Source organism: Schistocerca cancellata, unplaced genomic scaffold (genome assembly GCF_023864275.1).
Source record: "Schistocerca cancellata isolate TAMUIC-IGC-003103 unplaced genomic scaffold, iqSchCanc2.1 HiC_scaffold_718, whole genome shotgun sequence".
NCBI lineage: Eukaryota > Metazoa > Arthropoda > Insecta > Orthoptera > Acrididae > Schistocerca > Schistocerca cancellata.
Genome location: NW_026046729.1, coordinates 22,577,573 through 22,600,686, shown reverse-complemented (window position 1 = coordinate 22,600,686; position 23,114 = coordinate 22,577,573). Strand labels below are relative to the sequence as shown.

Below are 23,114 nucleotides of genomic sequence, written 5' to 3'. Positions count from 1 at the left end.
AGAACGGCTGCTCGAAACGTGCACCGCAGCACTAACGCGGGCGTGTGGGAGGGGTGTTGTGCTGTGGAGGACATTAATCCAGGCTTCCGCGGGACCTGTGGCAGTAACTGAAAGCTCCATTACAGCTGTGGCCTATGTGGGCCACCTGCTGCCCTTAATGCTTGATGTCTTCCCCGACGGTGATGGCATCTTCCAGCAAGACAACTGTCGGGGTCACTAACACAGAATCGTGTTACAGTGGTTTGAGGCACGTTGAGGTTCCACGATGACATTTTAATTCTGTCAGAGACAGCAAAGGACTTGGAAGAGCAGTTTAACGGAATGGACGGTGTCTGGAAAGGAGGATATAAGATGAACATCAACAAAAGCAAAACGAGGATAATGGAATGTAGTCGAATTAAGTCGGGTGATGCTGAGGGAATTAGATTAGGAAATGAGACACTTAAAGTAGTAAAGGAGGTTTGCTGTTTTGGGAGCAAAATAACTGATCATGGTCGAAGTAGAGAGGATATAAAATGTAGACTGGCAATGGCAAGGAAAGCGTTTCTGAAGAAGAGAAACTTGTTAACACCGAGTATAGATTTAAGTGCCAGGAAGTCGTTTCTGTAAGTATTTGTATGGAGTGTAGCCATGTATGGAAGTGAAACATTGACGATAAAGAGTGTAGACAAGAAGAGAATAGAAGCTTTTGAAATGTGATGCTACAGAAGAATGCTGAAGATTAAATGACTAGATCACATAACTAATGACGAGGAACTGAACAGAATTGGTAAGAAGAGGAGTTTGTGGCACAACTTGACAAGAAGAAGGGACCAGTTGGTAGGACATGTTCTGAGGCATAAAGTGATCACAAATTTAGCATTGGAGGGCAGCGTGGAGGGTAAAAATCGTAGAGGGAGACCAAGAGATGAATACACCAAACAGATTCAGAAGGATGTAGGTTGCAGTAGGTACTGGGAGATGAAGAAGCTTGCACAGGATAGAGTATCATGGAGAGCTGCATCAAACCAGTCTCAGGACTGAAGACAACAACAACAACAACACCTTTTGGCTTCATCGGTGCACGGTGCAGTGTTGTTTACGTAAAGGGGTTTCGGCTCAATTACGAATCATGTTCAAGTGTATTTAGTTTCTGTGTCAAGGAGAAGACGATCATCAAACAAAATATATAAGTGGACTACATGCATAGTTGTTAGTCGGAATAAAAAGAAACACAGCATTTTATTATGTAACTGTGCTATACTCCGCACAAACACTTAATACTCTTGAAAATCACTCGTTATTTATGGCGAAACCCGTCGTGTAGATAATATTACTACGTGTTTGTGAACTGCGATATATCATTAGAATCAGCGTCGAATTGATAGCGGCGGAAGGACTATGACGATCTCTGAGCATCACTCGCGTGCAAGGGAATAGTTTGCAATTTCGTGAGGCTCATGCCGGCTAGAAAACCCTGGTCAGACGAGTCACCATTTCAGTTGATAAGAGCTGACGGTATGGGTCTTGCGTGGCGCAGACCCCATGAAGCCAATCTTAAGTATCCATCATTTCTGGGGATGGATATCTGGCATTCCTTAATGCTGGTACTTCGGATTCTTAGACGAAACAGCAGGGACCGGTTTCAGACGCCTTCCTGGATATTTACTTATTCCATGTCGACAATGGCGCAGTGACCTCTGATAATAGCACAAAGTTGTAAAATGCTAAGCCACTGAGAGCAAAATTCGCTTTGTTGGTGCCTCTTCTAACTTAATCCTTCATACCTTCTTCAGCATGTGCTTCTTCCCATTCTTTGATGACTTTTTCGTAGGAAAGAGTTGAAGAGGAATGGAGACAGGATATCCCCTTTGCCTTACGCTCGTTTTGATTTCAGGTTGTTCGTAATCCTGCCCACTAATTTAACGTTTGAGTTTCGGTGTATTAGAACCGCTTTTCTTAACAATAATATCTTACTAGCCGTTCCTATTTATATAATAATGCCATCAAATATGCTCCTGTCGACAGAATCATAAATTTTCATGAAGTCCACCAATACTGCTACGTGTACCTTCTTTTTTGAGTTCTGTCCTTTGTTAGTGTTTTCAGTTTCCTAATTTCTTGCAACAGTTGACAATGTCTTTTGATTCAAAACTTCAACCGAATGCAGTTCTTGTCTGGAGTTCATTCATTGTTGAAATACGTTTTTTTCACTATGTACAACCAAAGTAGTTGGCCTTGTAGTAACACATTGGACTTGTTTTCGAATCCCAGTCGGGTCAGTAAGATTCCAGTTTTGCGTGGTTTCCACTGCATAGCTTCAGACACTCACCGGAAGGGTTCCTTTGCAGAGAACACGACCAGTTTCCTTCCCCAGTCCGACCTTATTCTTGGTCTGAAAGAATCTCTTCGTAGAAGGAACTTTAAACTCAATCTTCGTACATTACGTTGTCAATTCTTTAAATATTGAGACAAGTAAGCCAAATATTGGTACGAAACTTATTTTTCGTTATCAACAGCTACAGCAAGTGAAGACATCTGTTCTTGAATTTCACTTCAGTTATTATGCTGTACTTCAGGAGACATTATTTAGCGACTCTATGATCGTGTGCTGCGTAGAACGTATCACACGGCCCCAGATGTCTGGTGATACTACGTTACACAACTCGCTTCCTCGGTTGATTTAGATCACACTAAAAAATAAAGCCCTACTGACAGAAAAAAGGGAAAGACCATGCGAAGTCAAGGAAACGTGAAGTACGATTGGGAAAACAAGAAAATGATAACGACGCCAGTCAAGAATCAGATAAAAGGAACTAATTATTGGCTTAGCAATGGCGAAGAAGAGAGTTATATGTACAACATGACGGAATTAGTTCTTAAATAATGTCATAGTAAACATTTTTATTTCGGAAACTTTATTCGTGTAGGAACGCGTTGTCATAATTAGTACTATTCCAGTCATAGTTTCACGCTATATTGAACGAAAGATGTTTTATGAAGGTAATGCTGATTTGCTGATGGGACTGTAGATCAAGTAATTCTGCCTTCGATAGTAATATTTCTTCCATGTTTCAATAACAGAGTTACTGACATCGTTCCAAGCAATCAGTGGGGATTTTATCTTCTCGTTACTTTTTAACCGTGTATAATCTCTGAAAAGTTCTTTATTTAAATGAGTGTGGCTGTACTTAAATTGCAGGATGACTGAGAAGATGAAACTTCTCCGTTATTTGATTCTGAAACAGCTGAGTAAGACTGAACGTACTGAGCCTACTTTTTCATTACTTTTTCTTATCATGTCAACATTGACCCACAATATTCTATCGCAACGCAATCTGACTGCTCAAAAAAATTACAACCTGACTTCAAATAATTAATTCAAGAGAACGGCACTGACTAAAAAGAAATCTTAACAATAACCTATACATTTCATTAAGAACTTACCTCACAAAATCTTCATTACGCGAACTACTGCAATACAGCGAGCGTCAGTGCTGCCAGCTAAATAACAGATTCTACCTACTGAAGCCACTAACTACTAAGAGCCACGCGGTTAGCAAAGGAAAGATTTTGTTGCAGACCAAATAACATATTTTTTACCTTAATAACTTGACATCCTGTTCAAACACGAATATAAATCGTCATTGACATCTAGTACAAAGGTATATAATCATGAATAATATTCAATCTCCAAGTCGAACATGTACAGATCGTTAGCTTACGCTAACACTTCTACCCTCCATCAGTGCTAACTTCTCACATCTAACATCCATCACTGCTGGCTGTTGACCTCCAACTGCCCAACACTACTTCCATCACTGTTGGCGACGAACTTCCAACTGCCCAACACTACTGGCGATTAACTTCCAACAACGAGTCCATCACAGCCACAGAGTCTCTTACAAAGAAAGCGCAGTCAGAGATCCAATGCAAAGCGCTACACAGCCCTATCAACACAGAAGCTGCCCACTTACATCTCTTATGATAACCTGAGAGAAACTTAACGAATTACGACGAGTGATTACTCTGGTCATTATCAGAGTTTGCTCGCAATGATGCGGCACAGGTTGATGTCATGTGGTAATGACGTTATAATCTTGTGCCACTCAGACTGTAACTCGACAGTAATTGTCTCGGCGAATACTCAGAACAGGACATAGCTTAGAAATTTTATATGTTCTATGGTAGTGATTATATTCTCGTTGATGTTAGAGATGATGTCAAGGGAACCGTACAGAGATTTGTACTAACAATTGTTATTAGGAACTGCCGCATATTCTTACTTGTTGTTTATATGTGACCAAATCCGAATAAATATGCTCATCATTAGAGGTATTTTGTGGTCAATAACCTTGGTGTAGCGACAAGATCTATCGTACGAGAAGTATTGGTTCTGCAACGGTTGGTTACTAGATGCCGTCTTCGAAGCAAACGACAATTCGTTATGCTAATCCTTCTGACCAGTACGGAATATCTCTTAGTATGGCGCAGTTAGAGATTTTCCTTGAGCTCACGGCTACGTCATCTATTCTATCGCAGTCACAGGTAGCACGGACGCTGTACCCTTTGCTGAGGTAAGCTGGCGCACAACTGTTCCAACTGGTTTTTCATATCGTGGATACTGACACTGAGAGGCATTTGACGTCCGGGCTGGTCACACATGTTCTGTCGGGGACAATCCTGGCGTTCTTCCTGGCCACAGAATGCCCGAACATCACGCGGGTGGTTCACAGAGGCATATCATGTGTGGACGAACATTGTTTTGTTGAAAAATGGCACCAGGATGCTGTCGCATGACAGGTAGCATACGAGGACACACGATGTCCTGATCTGTCGTTGTACCGTTAGAGGTCCCGCAGTCACTACTGTTCGTGACCTGAAGTAATACTCGATAGCTCTCTGAGCATCACGCCGCTGGGAGTAACACCGCTGTGCCTCTCCAAAACACTGGAAGGACGTGATTCCCCCCAAAGGTCATCACCATTTTCGTCGACGAAAGTCATCTGGAGCAATGCAGAACCGCGATTCATCACCAAATACAATGCAACGCAGTCATTAGCAGCCCATGCTTCCAGGTCACGGGCAGTTCTACGAAGTCAGTCCTTTGTGTTGTGTTAATGGCGGGCTGCGGATAGTACGCTAATTCCCTTGTCCAGCAGGTGTTAATCTGCGACCGACCGTGCGAAGTGGTACAGAATGTTGCCTGCAGTCCATTACCTGTCGTTGGACGGCAAGTGCAGATTAGAAGGGGATGAGATGTCCTTGGGCCAAACAGATAGTCGTTCCTAGAGGTGATGAGACGCAGTCGATTGGAATTTTTACGAAGAGTATGTCTGGTTTCACGTTCCAAAACAGCAGAACATCGGGGCACTGTCACATCTGAACGCTTTAGAAATCTGGATACTGGACGATTGGTTATGTAGGCACCCAAAATGGGGGCCCTTTGAACTCCGTCAGGTGCTGATAACGCTATCTCGCCGAGTACGCCGCATGTCTGTGTCCTTGACACTGCTTAGTCACCATCTGACAGTGTTCATGCCCCTTATATACCTTACCAGGGCTGGTAACATCTTTAAACACACTAACACACTTTGGTGGCCGTTTTGCTGGCACATAGAATTCTGTCTCTTACATATCGTCTGATAGCGTGTACTTGCACGATGTTAGCATGACATCCGACCATGTCTTCTGGGTGCTTCACTTATATACGTCTGAGTGCATGTGTGTTTGTTTGGACATCATACTTCTGTAACAAAATAATAGTCAACACTTGCGAGCCTGGATGGCAGCTGATAACACCGATAACAAAAATTCTATGTCATGTAAAGTACGATACGTAATGCGAAGATGCTAGTTATGCTGTGCAAACGTAATTAGAAACTGTTGTCGCAATCAGCATGTTAATACTGTAACTGTAGAGGTAACAGTAAGCAATTTGGTCAGTAGAAATTGCCAGAAATGCATTTTAAAGATTGAGCGCCGCGTCGAGTGTAATGTAAACATTACGTCACTTTAAAAGCAGGATAATAATTCCGCAGCGAAATTTTATTAATTTGACTTTTTACTCCCGTTGCAGTCGCTCAGTCGCTGCCTTTGTGTTTGCTCAACTGAACGCACATTTTATTCTAATGAAGTAATTTGCATGTGAATTCTAATAGTAGGAACTTTCAAAATAATTTAAAACTGAAGCTGACGTCTTTTTCTTCTTGGTGTAGAAATTCTATCCAGCGAAAGTTAGTATTCTGCTCCTTCGAGCCGAGTATTGCGTTTGAAAACTACCTAACAAATTAAGTTTTAGATAATATAACTCTGCGAAAGTTACTCTCGCTGTCTACCAATAACTGCCGAGAGTTGAGTACTGTGATCGGAGCGAAATCGTTGGAATTGCAATTAGACCTATATGTCTGCGCAACATGCGTGCAGCTGCTGACGTATCTCCTAATTACCAAGTATATATTATGAGTATAGATAGTGCATTTAGATGCCTGATCCATCACAACAATCGACAGTACACATTTCTTGTAATGGATGGGACTGGATCTGTATCCTAAATGAAAAAAAGGTGAAAACGCGAACAGAGAAATATGCATATTCAAAGCAATTAAACACTCTACGACGATAAAAAAAAAACAACGCTTCACGAAAGAAGAATTCGAATGGGACGGAATTTGGTAGATGTGGTGTACATCTACAGACAGACAAATGATTACAATTTCAGAAAAACTGGATCATCTATTCAAGAGAAAGAGCTTCACAAGCTGAGCAAATCACTAACGCTTTAGTCCACCACTGGCCATTATGAAAGCAGTTATTCTGCTTGGCATTAGTTGACGGAGTTGTTGCATGTCCTCTGCAGGGATATTGTGCCAAATTCTGTCCAATTGAAGCGCTAGATGGTCGAAATCCCGAGATGGTTGAGGGCCACATAACACTGGCCTCCCAGATCGACCAGCGCCTTGTGTCGAATTGGGACCATCACTGAACTTGGCGCACTATTCAACAATGGTGCTGCCCCTACACATTTTTCATTGTCGGACACATGTCTGCCACCGTTTTTCCTTCGGCATCCAAGAAAAGACAGAAAGGGGGTCCTGCCTGTATGCATTTGGTAACAATATCGGCATAGTTCATGCTTCTGTATTTACTGCACACTCATCGGAAAGACACGGATGTCACACCAATCCTTTCCATGCTTGTACATGTCTGTACTTGTATGTCCGCATCGGAGTCGTACTACGTTGCATATACGCTACAACAACACCTTCAAATGGAAATCTTTTGATAGCTCCTTATACCTAAGATAGTCACACAATTCTCAAAATAATACACTGCCTGACAAAAAGAGTGAAGAATCCAGAAAACATAGCCAGGCAGTGTAACTTCGTACGCTTACACATCATCGGTGGATATGTGAATGATGCGAGTTGCTACTCTCTGTTACAGTTTGGTCGACCACCAGAGTGCATTAATAGTGTCCTTGTTTAGAGTTGTTACCAGGAATGATACGAGTATGTAAGGAACATGAACATCACCACGTGTAGTTTGATCACCGTTAAGGACACGAAGAAGCCACATACTCGTGTTAGACAGAGGTATATGCTCCTGACGATGTTTGTACGGAGTCCCACTGTAGGTCTACATTTGGCCGTCTGGTCGAACCAAGCAATATCCAGTATTGTGGGGCCTTCACATGTGACAGTGGCCTGACGTTGGACTACATGGAACATGAGAGCATACATACTCATCCTCGAGGTTTTGATTTAGCACGTCTGAGCACAGCAAGGCAAATGTCGTATTGTGCATCACGGACATCTTAACTAACCTCTCCACAACTGCATGCGCCACCTGAAAACAAGTAATACACTCCGTGGAACATTATGAGTAATTGCTTGCCATTGGCAGCAGCTGGATAAGGAAATTACTAATCCATGCCTAGTCTGCCCTTAAGACCACAAAAGAAACAGCTGAATTTGATGTGGTGCCGCGACTGGGAAGTATAGCTGCTGATAAATGGCGTGGCATTGTCTTCAGTGGTGAAGACCTCGATGACCATCATCGGCGAGTATAGCAACGACTTGGGGACTAGCCACATTCTTCCACTACTTCAGAGAGGCATCAAATTGAGGGCGGGGGCCATGGACTACGATACCAGGTCACAGTTGGTAGTTATTGTGGGAACTCTGACTGTACAGTACTAATCATGAACCTCCAGCGTCCACATGTGTTACTTCTCATACGACAGTACTGTGGTGCCATTTTTCACCAGAACAATGCTCATCTAGACGTGGCACATATGTCTATTAAGTTTATGCATGATACTGAGACTTCCGTGTCCAGCAAGATCCCCAGATTTGTTCTCTTATAAAACAAGTGTCGGACTAGTTCAGAAGTGAGTTCTATTCCAGTGCCATTAACCACGATGGCAAGGATACATGCAACTATTGTGGGCCAGATAGCCTCAAGAGAGGCTACACCAACTTTATGACGCCCTCTCAACTGAGTCAGTGCCTGCTTCCTCGCCAGAACGAGTTTATACATAGGTCCCTTGAAAATAAGTACACGTAAATGAACGTTTACTTATCACACTTTGCAAACAATCAAACATTAAACAAAAAGAATTAATCAGTTATCTCTGATGTTCGTTGAATAATACACTGTGAACTAATTTTCTTTCGGATTGCTTGTTGTCCTCTTATGAAAATCTTACTCTATTATAACAATTCGGAACATGCAAAAATTATGACCCTTCATAACTAAACGGAATCTTTACGTACTTTTTTCTGCTGTCAAACTTTGTTAAGGAAATAAAGCAGCTTTCTCTTTAAACTTATGACGCTAAGGCAACTCTGGGAGCTTGGGCCAGGAACCTAGACTAATAACTGTTCATAAACACACGTAACTTAAACTATATTGATAAAGAAACGCACAATAAATATTGGCTCACGTGATTTACAATACTAAAGACAGCTGCACATTGCCTGAAGGTGTCAATGTGAAGCGTTACGTCGATGTCGTCGAATACTGTGTGGTTTCAGCCTCAGAGTTTGTAAGGTGGACACATGGGTCTTCTTCTAATTAACAATCGCCCCGATGCATTATTTAAATACTCCAAATCTTTGCTATAGGAGGCAAAATTCATCCGGAACAGTATTTCCATGCGTGTATATAGATTTTAGCCTCGTATTCGATCTGATATGTGTCCTCTGTGATTGCTCAAAAATGGCTGGTGCTTCGTCCTCAGTTGTTGCGCACCTTCTCCACTCGTGCGTTTTTGCCTTCTTCCTAGAGAGGGACTTCCCTCCAGCTTTTACTGTCTCGTTGTTGCAGTTCTAGAGATCCTATAAATGGACCAGAAACCATCCAGTGTTTACACAAGTCACGTTACAGCAGCCAGAACATTGCGACCATCTACCTTATAGCCGGTATTTCCATGTTTGACACAGATAACAGCGGTGACGCGTCATGGTCCTGATAGGTCGCTGGAGGAAGTTGGCACCACGTCTGCACACACGTCACCTATTTGCCGTAAACTCCAGGGAGGGGGCGATGAGCTCTGACACAACGTTCAGTCACATCCCAGATGTGTCCCATATGGTTCAAATTTGGTGAGCTGGGGGGCGAGCACATTGTGTTCCTCGAACGACTCCATCACGGTTCTAGCCTTGTGACATGGTGCATTATCTTGCCGAGAAATGCCAGAGGCGTCGGGAAACACTATCTTCATGAAGGATTGTAGTGGTCTACAGGCAGTGTAGGATACTCCTTGGCCGTCATGATGCCTTGCACAAACTCTACTGGACACATGGAAGTCCACATGAATAATCCCCAGATCATAATGGAGTCGCTGCCAGCTTGTCCCCATCCCGTAGTAGAGGTGTGAAGGAGCTGTTCTGTTCCCCTGGAAGGCGACGGATTCGCGCCATTCCGTCGGCATGACGTAAAAGGTATTGGGATTCATCAGACCGTGCAACGCTCCGCTACTGCGCCAACGAGCAGCGCCGATGATGTCCTGCCCATTTCATATGTAGTTGCCGATTTCGTGGTGGTAACAGTTTCACATGTAAGGGTCCCCGGCTGCGGAGGCCTATCGTTAGAAGTGTTACGGACACTGTGTGTCTGACCAGCATTAAAGTCTGATATTAATTCCGCCACAGTTCGCTGCTTGTACTGTTTAGCCAGTCTGGCAATTCTGCGACGTCCGACATCTGTAATGATGGGTGATCGCCCAACCCTACGACGTCGAGACGTGGCTTCACCTAGGTTTCGGCACGTGTTGAAGACATTCACCACAGCAGTTCTCGAACACCCCACAAGTCGTGCAGTTTATGGAATGCTCGTGCCGAGCCGAGGAGTGACGGCGCGGTCTCGGGCGCCATGTCACGGATTGCGCCGCCTCTCCCGCCGGAGGTTCGAGTCCTCCCTCGGGCATGGGTGTGTCTGTTGTTCTTCGCTTAAGTTAATGTGTGAAATCTTGTGGGACTTAACTGCTGAGGTCATCAGTCCCTAAGCTTACACACTACTTAACCTAAATTATCCTGAGGAGAAACGCACACACCCATGCCCGAGGGAGACTCGAACCTCCGCCGGGGCCAGCCGCACAGTCCATGACTGCAGCGTCGCCTAAGTCAGTGTAAGTAGTATATACTTCTAGGGACCGATGACCTCAGCAGTTTGGTCCCTTAGGGATTCATACACATACGAACTTTTTTTTTTTTTTTCGTGCCGAGTGTCCGAGCCATCACAATATGCCCTCGGTCAAACTCAGGTCGCGCGCGTTTCGCATTCTACACACGTGCGGCATGCTCATATGCACCGTTCGTATATCTGAATGGCAGTCATTCCTCGGCAGATGACGCTGCTATGGCCTGGCCGGATTTATACCGATAGTAGGTCGGTGATCTTAATGTTCTGACTGATCAGTGTATATAAATGATTCTGATTAGTACAAAATCATAAACAGATAAATACTAACAAATTATACGCAAATCCAGATAAAACATCTGTAAAGAATTGAAAATTTCGAATGGCTTGATGTGTTGGTTACTACGTAACTTACTGAAGTACGTATTGTTGGCAGAGAGAGGTGGCGCAGTGGTTAACATACTGGACTCGTATCCGGGAGGACGACGGTTCAAACCCAGGTGCGGCATTCCTGATTTAGGTTTTCTGTGAAGTTGCTTCAGGCAGATGGCGGGATGGTTCCTCTGAAAGGGCACTGCCGACTTTCTTTCCCATCCTTCCCTTATCCGATGGAACCGATGACCTCGCTGTTTTGTCCCTTCCCCCAAGAGAATAAACCAACTAACGTGTTGTTGTGGGCATAAGTTAATTTGATTCGTGTTCACAGCTCGTGGTCGTGCGGTAGCGTTCTCGCTTCCCATGCCCGGGTTCCCGGGTTCGATTCCCGGCGGGGTCAGGGATTTTCTCTGTGTCGTGATGACTGGGTGTTGTGTGCTGTCCTTAGGTTAGTTAGGTTTAAGTAGTTGTAAGTTCTAGGGGACTGGTGACCATAGATGTTAAGTCCCATAGTGCTCAGAGCCATTTGAACCATTTAATTTGATTCGTAACTTAGTTTAATAATGTTTCACTATCCCCTCTTCCTGCTTCTTAATCAGGTCACCCGATGATGATAACCTGGAACCGCCGTTTGTGTGACCGAAAGAACGCAATCGTTGATTGCTTTCCTGTTATTTAACTTCCGCTTCGGATATTCAGTACTTTAAAACTATTACCAAACTGAAACTGCGTGTCCGACAGTAGATAAAGTTTAGATTTTGGTCTTTCAAAAGGACGCTATGCCAACTAAGCGAACTGAGATTCCGTTTACAGGAGTTGCCCCTTTCGACAGACATCGGAGATCCTGGTGCTTACCTTGCTATAGTCGCACCCCAGGGTACGATACAGAATATGTCTGTTATGCAATGGAAACATGATGCAGACTGACTGCTATAATGAAAAACTACCGGATTAAAACTTTCAAAAGTTTGAGTAGCTGATAACGGATTCATTTTTCCGCCAAACTAATGTCAATGCACACTTCAACAAGTTCGTTAGAATTCCGCCTACAAGAGAAGATAAATTTTGCGTTTAGTACTGTATAGCTGAGAATTTAAGTTATAGTTTTCTTTCCAAAAAGTGAAAACTATTCGTCCTATTCATTTGATTCCTGTCTCATTCCACAGTTAATTTTCTTGCCCTGAAGTCTTATTTCCATAATTTTTTTCTTTAAACTTTCAGACTTAGTGGCACTAGTCATTTTTCAGATACGTTCTAAATCCATATCTTCAAAATAGCCGCATAACGAATATCATTACTTTTCTTACATTGTCAAGTCACGCCGGCCCGAGTGGCCGTGCGGTTCTAGACGCTACAATCTGGAACCGAGCGACCGCTACGGTCGCAGGTTCGAATCCTGCCTCGGGCATGGATGTGTGTGATGTCCTTAGGGTAGTTAGGTTTATGCAGTTCTAAGTTCTAGGGGACTGATTACCCCAGCAGTTAAGTCCCATAGTGCTCAGAGCCATTTTTGTCCAGTCACATTAAGGTCACTACCCGTCAAAATCCTGAATAACCACCTTTCGCACTGCCGTTCGCAGACTGCTAAGAGACGTGAAGGAAGAGAGCCAACGAGGATCTGAAAGGTGCCGACTGGTATGTGGAGCTGTGGAACTCCATTACCGTGGCCTGCTCTTCCAATCACATGCGTACAACTGTGATGTATGACACGTTGCATGTCCCGATGGTAGATGCCACCGTGTGGTGAACATAAACAAACTGCATGTAAGGGTGGACATGGTCTTCAAGGATGGAGGACTACTGTCCAGAATGACGAGATCACGCAGGAAATGCCACGAAAACAATCCCCAGACCATAACGGTTCCTCCTTCTTTGCTTTCAGACGTTTCAGTCCATTCGCGCCAAGGGCCACGGGGAGCTTGGTTCATCTGCGCGGTCGGTCGCTAGGCTATTACGCATCTTTGCGACTGTACAGGTATCTGATGCGTCGTTTGGCCCCATCATCTATCGGACTTGGTGCCCACCGTTGCCTCAGCGCCAGTTGTAGCTAACAATGTTCGATTCAGTCTCTAATATCCGAGGCGGTAGTTCGGTTCCTTCGTCTATCGACCTTGCTGGCATTAGCGCCAGCATTCATTAACAATAGCATGTCCCGATGGTAGATGCCACCGTGTGGTGAACATAAACAAACTGCATGTAAGGGTGGACATGGTCTTCAAGGATCGAGGACTACTGTCCAGAATGATGAGATCACGCAGGAAATGCCACGAAAACAATCCCCAGACCATAACGGTTCCTCCTTCTTTGCTTTCAGACGTTTCAGTCCATTCGCGCCAGGGGCCACGGGGAGCTTGGTTCATCTGCGCGGTCGGTCGCTAGGCTATTACGCATCTTTGCGACTGTACAGGTATCTGATGCGTCATTTGGCCCCATCATCTATCGAGCTTGGTGCCCCACCGTTGCCTCAGCGCCAGTTGTAGATAACAATGTTCGATTCAGTCTCTAACATTCGAGGCGGTAATTCGGTTCCTTCGTCTATCGACCTCGCTAGCATTAGCACCAGCATTCATTAACAATACTTCTTGCCGGCATTAGCACCAGCATACATTAACAATACTTGGTTTAATATCTTATCCCACCATTATATCAATACAATTTTTATTTTTAATGGACTTGTAGCCCGGGGTGATACGATACAATACAGCATCACCGGTCTATTGCGGTCTAACTGTGTTGGTGAGCCAGTAAATTTCCACTGTGCTTAACCGAGCAAGTAAGTTATATGGTTCAAAGACTCAGTACGACTGCGAGAGACAGATTATGTCTGACTCGTGGCATAGAAACATTGTGGATATGTTGTGGGACATTACGTTTACAAGGAATTTATTTACTTCTTGTTGAGTATTGCGCAGTGCAGTGGAATTGTAATTTGCAGTATTGTTGTAAGCTGCCATTTGAATGTAATTTAATTAATTACGATAACGTTTCGTCTCATACAGAAATGGCTCTGAGCACTATGCGACTTAACTTCTGAGGTCATCAGTCGCCTAGAACTAATTAAACCTATCTAACCTAAAGACATCACACACATCCATGCCCGAGGCAGGATTCGAACCTGCGACCGTAGCGGTCGCCCGGTTCCAGACTGTAGTGCCTAGAACCGCACGGCCACTCCGGCCGGCATCTCATACAAGAATCTGACGTATCCTGAAATGTAGCTATGAAGACCATTTATAGAAAAAGTATGATTTCGTTAATGGAAAAGGTACGGTCAATTCTTTGGTTATTTTAACTTCTTCCTAGTCCGTGGCTCGGGACAATATTTGGTTTGTCGAAACTCGTAGGGAATTTTGTATCCTGGAAAATCAGTAGAGCCTGCACCACGGTCGTTTATGCTCTGTTTCAAGAGATTAAATTCTGAACTTGATAGCAACTGATACACATCTTGGACACTGATTCTCATGCTGCAGAGTGAGTGCATCATAGCACCCAAGACGGCATCCCCGCGGCGTACGAATGTGTCTCTGATTTTTTAAAGAATTTTCAGTCGACGATAGCCTGAATTCTGCAGAGTCACAGAGATTTTATTCCAGACGCTGACTACGACTACGAGGGTCAGTAAGCGTATGATTATGAAGTCTAACTTCTAATCATTTCGTTTTATGGACTTGAGAATTCAAAGTAGTAACGAAATGTACCTGGACGTGTGGGAAATAATTGTTTAAAACTATTGAGGAAGCGACTTCTCTCGGCCAAAAGTTTCCACTCGAGTAACTATATACGAGGGCTATCCACAAAGTTCATTACGTTTTGGAATTAAAAATAAATAAAGTATTAGAAATTTTTTTTATTTATACAGATGAAAGCCACACTTAAATACTACTTTTTCTCCATAGTTGCCACTTAAATTAAGGCACTTATCGTAGCGATGGACGAGCTTGGAAATTCCTTCATCGTAAAATTCGGCCGCCTGCGCCTTCAACCCCGTGGTTAATGAGTAACCCGGTAGAAATACGATTTTTGTGGATTTCCTGGAAAGAGGCACTACAATAAACTCTCAAAGGTATTGCCAAACTCTGCGCAACCTCAGAAGAGCAATACAAAACAAGCGCAGGGGAAAGTTGGGCTCAAAGATCTTGCTGATTCACGACAACGCCCGGGCCCACACGGCAAATACCACTCGTGAAGTTCTCGAATCTTTTAAGTGGGAGTTGTTTCCTCATCCGCCGTACAGTCCCGACCTGGCACCGAGCGACTTCCACTTATTCCCAGCAGTGAAGCAGTGGTTGGCTATGCAGCGTTTTGATGACGACGCACAGCTTCAAGAAGAGGTAACCACGTGGTTGAAGGCGCAGGCTGCCGAATTTTACGACGAAGGAATTTCCAAGCTCGTCCATCGCTACGATAAGTGCCTTAATTTAAATGGCAACTATATAGAAAAATAGTATTGAAGTGTGGCTTTCATCTGTATATAATTAAAAAAATTTCCAATACTTTATTTATTTTTAATTCCAAAACGTAATGTACTTTGTGGATAGCCCTCGTATTATTCAGTCATAATAATTTAACTTCAGCTTCATGGGAATGGAAGTTAAAATGCATGGTATACTTTACAAACTCTGGCACGCGAACAGTTTACAAACTTACATGTTTCGGAAATGTGTCTACTCTTGGTCCGAAAGCCAATGGTCACGCCCTTTGAAGGTCAGATAAACCACTACACTGCTTGCCATGCCCCCTCCACCCCTCCTCCCCAACATGTTGCTAGTGCTGCCACCTACTGTCTGGAAGCAGCTATTGCACGTTGATGACAACGTAGGTTGTGGTCACATTAGTATGCGTGGACGATGTATGTTTTACCTTTCGTATTGTTTCCTGTAGCAGACGAATTCCTTAAAATTGCCATTCTAATTTGCATCTATACAAGTTTCTAAGGAATGAAATTCTTTTCATGTACTTTTTCCATAAGGTTTAAAGGACAATGGCTCAGCCCTCGACTTTACAGAACTGGCTAGCATAAGTTCACAGCAGGACAACGTTTTTTATAGGTTACTTTTTAATGGCGAAGTCTTGTGTAGTTTACTTTACAATTTGTGTCAAGCGAAACTGGAAAACTGAAATGCTAAAAGATTTTCCCTGGAAGACAGGAGGAAAAGAAGTTTCCATACACCCTCATATACACCCCATTGGTACAGCATCCTTATAAAAGACATACCTGCTTCAGGAAAGAATGTCAGGATTTTATGTCCCACCCACAAAGAAAGCCATTACAGATAACCCCTTTTTTTGCGAATAAAGTCGCCTAGATTTCCTAATATAGTTTCATTTATTATGAGATTCTGGCTGTTGCCATTACCAAATAAAGACTTAGAACTCGTACAGCAAAGGCCAGTCCATACTAAACCTTGTTTGAAGAGTTCTAAATTCCAATATCCGAAACGGCGTAACAAAAGAAACTAAATAAAACGATCTTGACAACTTTGTTTACAAAAATTCATAATGACCACAGACTCGTTTAAGGAACTTACTTCCTTGATTAATCTGTCACGGTCTCTGTCATAGATTTTCCTAAGGATCGTAAGTCTAGCCCGGCTGTATTAACTTTCATGGAAGCGACTATTAAGAAAAAAATGTGGATCGGTGAAACGACAGAAGCTTAATTGAGTATTGCTTATGGAAGAAGAAACATTATAATAGTTCAGAATGAGATTTTCACTCTGCAGCGAAGTGTGCGCTGATATGAAACTTCCTGGCAGATCAAAACTGAGTGCCCGACCGAGACTCGAACTCGGGACCTTTGCCTTTCGCGGGCAAGTGCTCTACCAACTGAGCTACCGAAGCACGACTCACGCCCCGTCTCACAGCTTTACTTCTGCCAGTATCTCGTCTCCTACCTTCCAAACTTTACAGAAGCTCTTCTGCGAAACTTGCAGAACTAGCACTCCTGAAAGAAAGGATATTGCAGAGACATGGCTTAGCCACAGCCTGGGGAAAGGTCCCGAGTTCGAGTCTCGGTCGGGCACACAGTTTTCATCTGCCAGGAAGTTTCATATCAGCGCACACTCCGCTGCAGAGTGAAAATCTCATTCTGGAAACATCCCCCAGGCTGTGGCTAAGCCATGTCTCCGCAGTATCCTTTCTTTCAGGAGTGCTAGTTCTGCAAGTTTCGCAGAAGAGCTTCTGTAAAGTATGGAAGGTAGGAGACGAGATACTGGCAGAAGTAAAGCTGTGAGACCGGGCGTGAGTTGTGCTTCGGTAGCTCAGTTGTTAGAGCACTTGCCCGCGAAAGGCAAAGGTCCCGAGTTTGAGTCTCGGTCGGGCACACAGTTTTGATCTGCCAGGAAGTTTCATATCAGCGCACACTCCGCTGCAGAGTGAAAATCTCATTCTGGAAACATCCCCCAGGCTGTGGCTAAGCCATGTCTCCGCAATATCCTTTCTTTCAGGAGTGCTAGTTCTGCATGTTTCGCAGAAGAGCTTCTGTAAAGTTTGGAAGGTAGGAGACGAGATACTGGCAGAAGTAAAGCTGTGAGACCGGGCGTGAGTCGTGCTTCAGTAGCTCAGTTGGTAGAGCACTTGCCCGCGAAAGGCAAAGGTCCCGAGTTCGAGTCTCGGTCGGGCACACAGTTTTGATCTGCCAGGAAGTTTCATATCAGCGAACACTCCGCTGCAGAGTGAAAATCTCATTCTGGAAACATCCCCCAGGCTGTGGCTAAGCCATGTCTCCGCAATATCCTTTCTTTCAGGAGTGCTAGTTCTGCAAGTTTCGCAGAAGAGCTTCTGTAAAGTTTGGAAGGTAGGAGACGAGATACTGGCAGAAGTAAAGCTGTGAGACCGGGCGTGAGTCGTGCTTCCGTAGCTCAGTTGGTAGAGCACTTGCCCGCGAAAGGCAAAGGTCCCGAGTTCGAGTCTCGGTCGGGCACACAGTTTTGATCTGCCAGGAAGTTTCATATCAGCGCACACTCCGCTGCAGAGTGAAAATCTCATTCTGGAAACATCCCCCAGGCTGTGGCTAAGCCATGTCTCCGCAATATCCTTTCTTTCAGGAGTGCTAGTTCTGCAAGTTTCGCAGAAGAGCTTCTGTAAAGTTTGGAAGGTAGGAGACGAGATACTGGCAGAAGTAAAGCTGTGAGACCAGGCGTGAGTCGTGCTTCGGTAGCTCAGTTGGTAGAGCACTTGCCCGTGAAAGGCAAAGGTCCCGAGTTCGAGTCTCGGTCGGGCACACAGTTTTGATCTGCCAGGAAGTTTCATTATAATAGTTATTTGTATGAGGGTAAATGAGCCTGGAACTGCTATTCACGTGTAAGCATCTTATCACAAAGTGACAAATCACGTATAGTTGACTATCGTTTAGTTAAAAATATAGTGCAATCCGTTCTGACCAACGGTAAATTCAACATGCGTATAGCAGATCTCCAGTTGCATTACGTATAAGAGCCATTAACATAGGGAAAGTTATCGAGAATGTCAATGCTGACTTGGGTTCATCAAAACGGTTGCAGAATACAGGATTAAAGCACAGTCAATCGAAAACCCAAGTGATCGTGGTTGCTCACTCTTGATTTACAAATCCGAAATTTCGAGACTCACTAACCAGCTTTAATCCTAAATGGTACAAACATAAATTTCTCCCACTGAGCGCAGAGTCTAGGAATTATAATAGATGCAAACCTAAACAGGGCTGGTCACATAAATACAATTTGCAAGAAGGCATCAGCATCACTCTATGCCCTACAAAGAGCTCTTTCCTTTTAAGCTCTAAAAGAAACTTGTCGAAATGTTTTACTTCCAGTTGTTGATGGCAGTGATGTTATCTCGGAAGACGTTTCTCAGCAAAACTCACGGCTCTTAGAGCTGATGGTGAACACTTGTATGCGATATATCTACGACAATGGACCTCTTGACCATATTTCATCATTATGTACACAGCTACTCTGCCTAAGTGCAGACAAATGCAGGGTCATCTATACGTTTTGTCTCTTTTGCCGACTGATGAACGTACACAGTCCGTCTTATGTCTCCTCGAAATTAAATGTCTAGTTTGAACGACACAGTAAAGTCACAAGTTCCCGTCAGAGCAAAATTGTCTCTGACCGTCACTTCAGATTTTTTCTGAAATTAAAAAATTTACTCCAGAAATTAAGATTTATCCAAACTGAAATAGATTCCAAGACATAACAAGGTCATGAACCTAGGAACAAATACCCCACTGAAGTTTAAAAATATTTGATGAAGAAAATCTTTTCCAAACGATATTTAATAGTCTATTTCTTACATAATTACTCTAATACACACGAATAACAATTAAAAGTGGTGTAAAGGAGAAAATCTTATGAGTACTTTGTTTCATCGTCCATCTCTGACACAATTATTCAGTTGCAAATCAATAATTAGTAAGTGAAACCAAACTAAGCAGAAGTATTATCAGAAACCAGCTACAAGTTAAATACATTTTGAAATAGCAGTTACTGGAAACTAACGTAAGGTTCTATTTTCAATATAAGTAAAACTGTTAAGTCGTTAAGAAATCTCAGTTCATTTCCAAGTATTACATGTTCGATGATGAAAGATCTTCATTTGTTTTAAGGTACAAGATGGTGCACAACTGACAAAGTACGACTTAACTGTCCACATGTTGTCGAAATAGTTCTAGAAATCTGCAGCATTTTACTCAACATAAAATTCTGTAACTCAAGTTTAACAATATATCCCAAATACCTTTAATATATTGTTAAGCATTTGAATGCATAGAACGCGAAATATTTACAAATGCTGCACAAAACCAAACTCGTGTCTAACCATAATAAAAACTGTAGAAAAATGCAGAAACTGTTTATGGTGGTCTCTAGCGCGCATTCCTCCTGTGATTCTAATATCAGTCTCCAGACTAAAGTACCAACCAAAAACCATCATATGTTCCTATGTACATCATCCTCTAGGTACAACACTCTCTTCTGGTGTTATACCAAATGCAGTGAGATACGTAAAAAAATTGTTTCGGATCTGTTTTGCTTGTATTTTAATATTTCATTAGTATTTGTCATTTTAAAATTGTTGTCATTCATGAAGAAAGTATGATGTAAAAACACTCTATACGTAAACCCATGGTCTGATAAAAGAGAGAGCTAAAATACACTAATCTGAAATGAACGAAATAAATCCCGACTCATAGGTATCTTCGTCACGATCTTGGCCCTGATCTCTCCAGAGTTTGCCGTATCAGCAGGTGAGAGGCAATTAATTGTGCGGCTCTAGTTACAGGGGACATGGAAGACGGAGAGGTGTTCCAGTGATGCATTGCCCGTTATCTGCCTCATGTGGGCCCGTAATGGATCTCCGGTCAACCCGCAGCTGGTTCAGACCTATTCTATGGCTTCAGTTCCAGTTTGTGGGTTACCGCATGCAGCAGCGAAAACTGCTCACTCGTCTCTCAATAATGTTCAGTATTCTAATTCAGATTATGGGTATTTCTTTGCTGAAACATGGCTATTGTAAGTACTGGTTTGTTGTGCGTGTGTCGATGTCCCACAGGATCGACATGCAAATTCATGCTTGGCGTCCTGTTTGAGAATATTTCTATGTTGACCGTTCATGTCTGTTCAAAATTAGCTTACTCATACACAATTAAAGTTCCTGTCAGCAAGCTATATGCTGAACTTTCTACGTTTGTGTCGCAGTTGGATTCTTTCCAGCAAGTTAGGAGTGACAGCAAATCAGAACAGAAAGCTGACAGATGAAAAGACTAGACACAGGCTAAATTACAAGTATGATCAGGGAGGTACTGTTTTGTGTCCCAAAATCGATATGATATTCTGTTTACCAAGCAGAGATCTACTTTCATTTATTTTATGGCATATAATCGATGTAAAGCGACCATGTCTTTGGAAGCCGCCCATTCAACTCACAATTAATTAATAAAAAATTGAATTTTTTGTCTTGGAAAATGAATATTTAAATCCACCCTGAACTCAGCCAACTTTTCTTCAGATGCAAGCCGAGTTGGTGACTACTCTCACCTCCAGGCTATGATGGTTTCGGTTACACAGACTGAACTGCAATGGTTGGGCATCACTGTTGTGGGCCGGCCGGATCCAATGGACGTCCAACACGTTTGACTCCGCTGACCGGTCTGCACCTGCAGCCAGTCCAGTTACTTCTCGCACTGAGGTTGACTCCTCACCTGTGTTCCAATGGGAGGTCGCTTCTGGGCGTGACAGGCTGTGAAAGGCTTCTTTCGGGGGGAGGGGGGGGGCGAATGTAAGGCCTTTATTCTGAAAAACAGGTTCCAGGTGATGTTTGTGGCTGACACTGTCCCTCAGTCAGGTGCAAATATTTGTCCTGTTTCAGAGGAAACTCCTCAACTTGCAAGATCTGGGCAATCACAGAGGGTGGAATAATTGGTGGTTGGGAGCTCTAGTGTTAGGCGTATTATGGGGTCCATTAGGGACATGGCTGCCAAACAGGGGAAGGAAGTCAGTGTGCACTCCGTATGTATATTGGGTGGAGTCATTCCAGAAGTGGAATGGGTACTTCAGGATGCCATGAGGAGCACGGGGTGCAGCCAGCTGCAGGTAGTGGCTGACGTCAGTACCAATGATGTGTGTCACTTTGTGTCAGAAGGGATTCTCGCTGGTTTGGAGCGGCTATCAGAAATAGTAAAGGCCGGCAGTCTTGCTTGCGAGATGAAAGCAGAGCTCACCATTTACAGCATAGTCGACAGAATCGATTGTGACCGTCTGGTACACAGCGGAGTGGAGGGTCTGAATCAGAGGTTCACACGGTTCTGCGACCGTGTAGACTGCAGTTTCCTCGATCTACGCTACAGGGTGGTTGAGTTTCGGGTTCCACTACGTAGGCCACGAGTCCACTATACGCTATACGGGTAGCAGGGGCTGTGTGGCGCTGACTGGGTGATTTTTTAGGCTAGAGGGTCTCGGGCAAACACAAAAAGGGTTTCGGTGACAAAGGGTGCACGCTAAACGCAGGAAGAACGTAGATACAGGAACCATTAGTATAATAGTTCTAAATTGTCGTAGCTTTGTTGGGAACTACCAGTGCTCCAAGCGCTAATAGAAAGCACTGATGCTCAAATTGTTGTAGTAACTGAAAGTTGGCTAACGGTGGAGATAAGTTCACCCAAAATTATCGCGATGCACCTAATGATGTCCGGAAAGGACAGGCTACAGTCGGCGATAGCGTGTTTGTTGCTGTTAGAAGTAGTTTACCGTGTAGCGTAATCGAAGTAGATAAGTTCATGTGAGTTAGTACGGGTAGAGGTCACTCTCGGCAACTGGAATAAAACAAAAGTTGGATCCTTTTACCGACCTCCCAACTCGGATGTTATAATTGCTGAAAGGTTTAAGGAAAACCTGAGTCTAATTTCAAACATCTACCCGGCTCACACAATTATAATTGATGGTGACTTTAATTTACTCTCGATATGTTGGCAAAAATACATGTTTAAATCAGAAGCTATGCATAGAACATCATCTAAAATTGCGCTAAACTCATTCTCTGAATATTATTTCGAGCAGTTAGTTGAAGAGCCCACTCCAATAGTAAACGGTTGCGATAACACACTTGACCTCTTAGCAACAAATAATCTTAAGCTAATAACGGACACTAAACGGGATTATTGAACACAGGGTTGTCATAGCAAGACTGAGTATTGTGACTACAAAATCTTCCAAAAATAAACTAAACTTATACCTATTCAAAAAATCAGATGAATTTCACTTGACACCTTCCTGAGAGACAATCTCCACTACCTCCAAACTAACAATTTAAGTGCAGACCAGATGTGGCTAGAATTCAAAGAAGGAGGATCTACAGCAATTGAGAAATTTATAGCAAATAAATTAACAAACGATGAAGCTGATCCCCCTTGGCACGCAAAACGCGTCAAAACTGTGGTGTAGAAACAACGAAAAAAGCATGACAAATTTAAACGAATGTAAAATCTCCAAGCCTGGCGATCATTTACTTAAGCTCGAAATTTAGAGCCGATTTCAATGCGAGATGGTTAAAATAGTTTCCACAACGAAACTTTGTCTCGAAACCTGACAGAAAACCTAAAGGGATTCTGGTCGTATGTAAAACATACTAGCGGCAAGACA

General features: G+C 43.3%; 1 non-coding gene across 1 annotated transcript; it reads left to right on the top strand.

Annotated features, from left to right (window-relative positions):
• Window positions 1-18,146: 18,146 nt before the first annotated feature.
• On the top strand, window positions 18,147-18,221 carry Trnas-uga (transfer RNA serine (anticodon UGA)). The gene has a single exon. It is a non-coding gene; the product is annotated as a tRNA-Ser (tRNA).
• Window positions 18,222-23,114: the final 4,893 nt, after the last annotated feature.